We start from the raw sequence: 7,454 nt of genomic DNA on the forward strand, positions 1-7,454 counted from the left end.
AAAAAAAAAAAAAAAATTACTATGAGTCGGAGGAATAGAAAAGTTTCTGTTATCAATTCAACATTCTATGTTGCTCTGGCAGTTCTAGGCAATGCTATTAAAAAATACAGGCACATCTCAGAGATATTGCAGGTTTGGTTCTGTACTGCTGCAATAAGGTGAGTTGCACAATTTTTTTTTGTTTTTTAGTGCATATAAAAGTTATGTTTGCACTATACTATAGTCTATTAAGTGTGCAACAGCTTAACAATGTCTAAAAGAACAATGTACATTCTTTCATTAAGAATACTTTATTGCTAAAATTTGCTAACAATCATTGGAGACTTCAACTAGTCATAATCTTCTTTCTGGTGAAGGATCTTGCCCTCATGCTGATGGTTACTGACCGATCAGGGTGGTGATTGTTGAATGTTGGGGTACCTGTGGCAACATATTAAAATAAGACAATAATAAACTTTGCCACATCAGTTGACTCTTCCTTTCACAAAGGATTTGTCTGTGGCATGTGATGCTGTTTGATAGCATTTTTCCCACAGTAGAACTTCCTTCAAAATTGGAGTCAATCCTCTCACACTGCTGCTGCTTTGTGAAATAACTTTATGTAATATTCTAGATTCTTTGTTGTCGTTTCAGCAATGTTCACAGCATCTTCACTAGGAGTAGTTTCTATCTAAAGAAACTACTGTCTTTGCCCATCCACAAGAAACAACTTCTCATCCATTCAAGATTATATCATGAGTTTTCATCAATTCAGTTACATCTTTAGGCTTCACTTGTAATTTTAGTTCTTTTGCTATTTCTACCACATCTGTAGTTACTTCCTCGAAATAATTCTGGAAATCCTCATCAAAGTCATCCAGGAGCATTGGAATCAACTTATTTCAAACTCCTGTTAATGTTAATATTTAACCCCCCCATGCATCACAGATGTTCTTAATGACATCTAGTATGGAAGTGAATCCTTTTCATAAGGTTTTTAATTTACTTTGCCTGGATCAATCAGGGAAATCACTATCTACAGCAGTGATAGTCTTACAAAATGTATTTCTTAAATAATAAGATTTGAAGTTCAAAATTACTTCTTGATCATGGGCTACAGAATGGATGTTGTGTTAACAGACATAAAAAACAACATTAATCTCCTTGTACAGCTTCATCAGAGCTCCTGGGTGACTGCATTGTCAGTGAGCAGTAATATTTTGAAAGTTACTTTTTTTTTTTTTCTCATGAGCAGTAGGTCTCAATAGTGGACCTAAAATATTCAGTAAATCCTGCTATAAACAGATGTGCTGTCATCCAGGCTTTGTTGTTTCATCTATAGAGCTCAGGCCATGTAGATTTAGCACAATTCTTAAAAGTCTTAGGATTTTTGGAACAGTGAATTGGCTTCAATGGAAAGTCACCAGCTACATTAGTGCCTTACAAAAGAGTCAACTTGTCTTTGAAGTTTTAAAGCCAGGCATTGACTTCTCTTCTCTAGCTATGAAAGTCCTAAATGGCATCTTCTTTTAACATAAGGCTGTTTCATCTACTTGGAAAATCTGTTGTTTAGTGTAGCCACCTTCATCAATGATCTTAGTTAGATCTTGTGAGTAATCTGCTGCAACTTCTAAATGGCACTTACTGCCTCACCTTGCACTTTTTTTTTTTTTTTTTCTGAGACAGAGTCTCATTCTGTCACCCAGGCTATAATGCAGTAGCACGGTCTTGGCTCACTGCAAGCTGTGCCTCCCTAATTCAAGCGATTCTCCTGCTTCAACCTCCCAAGTAGCTGGGACTACAGACTATTAGCCACCATACCTGGCTAATTTTTGTATTTTTTAGTAGAGAAGAGGTTTTGCCATGTTGGCTGGTCTCAAACTGCTGGTCCAAAGTGATCCACCTGCCTCGGCCTCCAAAGGTGCTGGGATTACAGGCATGAGCCACTGCCCCAACCACCTTATGCTTTTATGTTATGGAGATGGCTTCTTTCCCTAAACCTCATGAACCGACTTCAGCTAGCTTCAGACATTTCTTCTGCATCTTCTGACTTCCCTCAGCGTTTACAGAACTGAAGAGAATTAGAGACTTGCTCTGGATTAGGCTTTGGCTTCAGCAAATGTTGAGGCTGGTTTGATCTGTCCAGACCACTCAAGGTTTCTTCACATTAGCAATGAGGCTGCTTTGCTTTCTTATCATTCACATTTTCACTGGAGTAGCATTGTTAATTTCCTTCATGAACTTTTTATTGCATTCACAACTTGGCTATTTGGCACAAGACCTAACTTTTGGCCCATCTTGGTTTTTGTTTGTTTGTTTGTTTTTTGAGATAGGGTCTCACTCTGTCACCCAGGCTGGAGTGCAGTGGTGCGATCTTGGCTCACTGTAACCTCCACCTCCCAGGTTCAAGAGATTCTAGTGCCTCAGCCTCTCAAGTAGCTGAGATTACAGGCACATGCCCCCATACCCAGCTAATTATTGTATTATTAGTAGAGACAAGGTTTCACCATGTTGGCCAGGCTGGTCTTGAACTCCTGACCTCAAGTGATGTGCCTGCCTCGGCCTCCCAAAGTGCTGGGATTACAGGCGTGAGCCCATCTTGGTTTTTGGCATGTCTCCCTTACTAAGTTTATTATTATTATTTTTTTGAGACAGAGTCTTGCTTCCTTACCCAGACTGGAGTGCAGTGGCCCAATCACAGCTCACTGCAACCTTGACCTCCTGGGCTCAAGCAATCCTCCTACCTCAGCCTCCCAAGTAGCTAGGACCACAAGCATGCACCATCATGCTTGGCAAATTTTTGTTATTATTTTTGTTATTATTTGTAGAGACAGGGTCTCCCTGTGCTTCCCAGGCAGGTCTTGAACTCCTGGGCTCAAGCAATCCATGCTTCAACCTCAAAAACTGCTGAGATTACAAGTGTGAGCCACTGTACCCAGCCAGTTTATTTTAAATGTTTGATTAAAAGTGAGAGACATGCAACTCTTTCTTTCTCTTGAACATGTAGAGGCCACTGTAGGGTTATTAATTGGCCTAATTTCAATATTATTGTGTCTTAGGAAATAGGGAGACCTGAGGAGAGGCAGAGAAAAAGGAAAATGGCCTGTTGGTGGAGCAGTCAGAACACACACATTTATCAATTAAGTTCACCACCTTATGCGGACACGGTGACACCCCAAAATAATTACAATAATATCAAAGGTCACTGATCATAGTTCACCATAGCAGATATAATAATAATGAAAAAGCTTGAAATATTGTGAGAATTACCAAAATGTGACACAGACATGAAGTCAGCACATACTTTTGGAAAAATTGTACCTATAGACTTGCTCAATGCAGGTTTGCTACAAACCTTTAATTTGTAAAACAATACAATATCTTCAAAGCACAGTAAAGCAATGTGCAATAGAATAAGATATGCCTATAAATATGTGGGTTGATGCAATGTAATAATTAGCTATAAACAGAAGAAAATTATCATTACGTTCAGTTATTTTTTCTTTGATATCGTTATTTAAAAGGTCACCCATCCAACTATTATTAAAATAGTTGTTTATGTGTCTGAAAATTGTAATGTATCTGAAATGTACTCTAGAGGTAGTTATTGATCTAAATTTCATTCAAAGAGAGCAAGAATATTCATTGAATAATCATCTTTTCCCTCTCACTAATTCAAAACCTCACCTATCACATACAAAATGTTGCCTACATATCCTTGAATCCGTTTCTGGACTCTGTGTTCTCTTCCAAATGATCTGCTTAATTTTGAGTCAGCATCGCTGTATGTTAGTTATCGTAGATTTGTAACTTAATAAGAAAATCTGCCCATCCTTGAGGGCACTCTTCCTACTTGACCCAATAATTATTTTGAAGTTTTGCATTTTACTAATTGTCATAGGAGATTATTTGTTCTATTTATTGTTGCTAAATTCTGCTCAAATAACGTCTACAGTCCTGTTCATATTCAGGGTGCTTACCGAAGATATGTAAATGTTCCATGGATTCTTAAAAGAAATTTCTATAGGATGCAAATTTAATCAACATAATTATCATTTCCACTTTCCCATATCCTTACTTATTTTTAAATCTCTCAGATCTTCATTTTATTTTAAATAGTGTCTGTTTTATATGTGTGTGATATTTTTCACATCTACAACTCAAGGCTGTAAGAAATATAACTTTGTTTTTTTCCTAACTTATATTAATTTTACTCTCAAGTCTTCACTTACCCTGATGCTGAAAACTTGCCAATTTAGGGGAATGCAGGCTCCTCCAGGTTAAACTCAAGCTCTCTGGAATAAGTACTCAGGAAAATTATTTCTCTCTTCTCAATTTTTTTTCCCCCTTATCTGCTTTTTCCTGGAGGATTTGAGCTTCCAAACACTTGCTTTTTTTTTTTTTTTTTGCTCTAGTGGGTGGCATCTGGGCTTTGCCATTCTCTGTTTTCAGGGTCCACCACTGGGCTGACTTGTTCTTCCTATCGACATTGGCTCCTGGGCTGAAGCCAGTCTCTGGCTCACATTCACATACCTCTTGACATGTAACTTGTAATATTTCTTTAAGCATGTGATATAAACTTCTCTCAAGCTATTTGAGGAACAAGGAAATTTTGGAGATTCTGCGAAGCTTGCCTGAGGCTATTTACGTGAACTCTCATTCACACTGTTATTCTACTCTGTTATCACAGTGACCCGTGACCCAGGATTCAAGTCTCCCAGCCACACTTCAACAATTTCAAGGTTCAGCCTAAAAGGAGGGGCAACAACTGGTCACTCTTCAGAGGCTACGGGTGCCCCAGTTATTGTCCCATTCCCTCTGAATCTTCTCTTCCCATCTAGCGTTTGAATCCTTAGTAACTTTTAGGTAGAAAAATAACTAAAAATGCATCACGTGTTTATCTCAACCCAGTGGTTTCTGAAATAAACTCTATGATCTTAGTCATCCAGCATTTTGCACTTAGTATGCAATGTTGTATTTTGAGTATAGCAGATGAACACCTTCTTTTTCAAAAAGCCCAGCTGTGGCAAATTTCGAGTGATGACTTTCAAGAATATTGGCTCAGTCAATGATTTACAAAAGTCTATTTAGCAGCTTTACTATTTATCATAAAGTGGTAGTTTTGTAGTGTATTTTAAAATCTGACGTGCTGGCCTTTTCACACCAAAAACGTATTTCTACATGGTAAAGCTTCAAATGTCATTTAAACTGATGTGATTAAAAACTGAACAAAACGAGAACTACAGCTCTACTGACTTCTCTGTTTCAATTGTCACTCCAGAAACTTCCTCTAAGTTTTATATGCTTCCCTAAATTTACTACTTAAATTGTTTGATTTCTACTAACTTGATACCTTTTCTAAAGCAATGTAGTCCACTTAATACCTCCTCTTCTAATACAATTTTCTCTGATTAAGAGATTAATACAACTAAATAGCAAAGGAAGGGCAATGGATTTTACAAAGCACACAGAGGGAAATATCTTAGTATACTCAATATTTCCAAAATTAATCATTTTACATATATTACATTGCTGTGTTATTACACACACACACACACACACACACACACACTCAATTGTAGCCATTATATCTTTTTGTCACAGCATTGCTTTTGACAAGATAAGATTAATCTCAACCCATTTAGTTTTTAATTTTGAAAATGTATATTTGCTGTACTATTTCTGTTACAGCTTTCTATTTGCCTGACATATCTTTGTCTTCTTTATTTTTTAATTTGTCTCAATTTGTTTTAGATGTTTGTCTCACACATCAGTCTTTGTTTCTGGATAGGATGTTTAAGTGATTCATTTACAGTGTCATGTTCTTTTTATATTTTTTTATTTTAGTTTCATGGATACATGTGGAGGTTTGTTACATATAGATAAATTGTGTGTCACGGGGTTTGGCGTATACCTCATTTCATCATCCAGGTAATAAGCGTAGTACCTGATGGGTAGTTTCTACCCGTCCTTCTACCCACCCTCCTCCCGCCCTTCACCCTCAAATAAGCCCCAGTGTCTATTGCTTCTTTCTTTGTGTCTGTGTGTACTCAATATTTAGCTCCCACTTACAAATGAGAACATACAGTATTTGGTTTTCTGTTTCTGCGTTAGTTCACTTAGGATAATGGCCTCCAGCTTCATTAATGTTGCTGCAAAGGACATGATCTTGTTCCTTTTTATGACTGTGTATTATTCTGTGGTATATATGTACCATGTTTTCTTTATCTAGTCTACTGTTGATGAGCATTTAGGTTGATTCAATGTCTTTGCTATTGTGAATAGTGCTGCAATAAACACATATCTACATGTGTCTTTATGATGAAACATTTACATTCCTTTGACTATATACCCAATAGTTAATCTCATTTGCCAATTTTCTTGTTTAGAAAATATTTTCTTGATGTTTTCTTTGTTTTATACGTATGGGTAAATATGTTATATTTTATTTGCCTTTCTTCTCTGGAGATCAAAAGATATCAAATGTGATTACTTTGGAGAGTATCTTTATAGTTTTTAATATGCTTGTGTATATATAATATATCAATAATAAAACAGTGGTTTATTGATTCCTTCCTCAGCAAAATAAAGAACATAATTCTAATTTCCTTCATAATTTATCTGAAAACATTTGTAATTTGTTGCTATTACCTAAGGTTTTAGACCAGAATATAATTAATAAGTATTGATTTTATACAATATATCTTAATTTTTCAGAAATGTTTCATATATATATGACTTGTAAGAACATTTGCCATGGCTGTGTAAATGTGATTCAGTAATTTTTAGTCAAACTATACCATAGCTTCTTTTTCTTGAGATCTTCAATTTGATTTAATTAAATCCAAGTTTGTCAAGTTGGTGTATATCTGACATCTTTCCTAAGCTTTTTAGGAAAGGAACATAAAAGAAATATATTTCTATTTTTCCAAGTAAAGTACATGGCAAGTATAATTGTACATAAAACTTTAGAATGGCATATTAGAAGCTGGAAATTCTGGATGCTGGAAGAAGCAAGACTCTTTTGCCATGGTTTGTATGCATGAATTTTGGTGGCATTGCTTTTTCTTCTCAAGAATTTATTGATATTGCTCCCTTAACTTCTGATGATTACTACTGCAGAGAAATCTAAGGCTAAAATGATTTTTTGTGCCTTTCCTATAATCTTTTTTTAAAAAATCTAAATGTTTATAGAATGTTTTTTAACATTGGTATGTTGTAACATAACATTGTTATGTTGTGATGTTGTAATTCCCCCATATCCATGGGGGATACATTCCAAGACTCCCAGTGGATTTTGAACTGGAATGCCTGAAACCGTGGATAGAACTGAACCATATATATGGCTCACTAATATTGCTTTGGTAAGAAAACAAATTTGCCGGGCGCGGTGGCTCAAGCCTGTAATCCCAGCACTTTGGGAGGCCGAGGCGGGTGGATCACGAGGTCAGGAGATCGAGACCATCCTGGCTAAC

Source organism: Colobus angolensis, unplaced genomic scaffold (genome assembly GCF_000951035.1).
Source record: "Colobus angolensis palliatus isolate OR3802 unplaced genomic scaffold, Cang.pa_1.0 Scaffold292, whole genome shotgun sequence".
NCBI lineage: Eukaryota > Metazoa > Chordata > Mammalia > Primates > Cercopithecidae > Colobus > Colobus angolensis.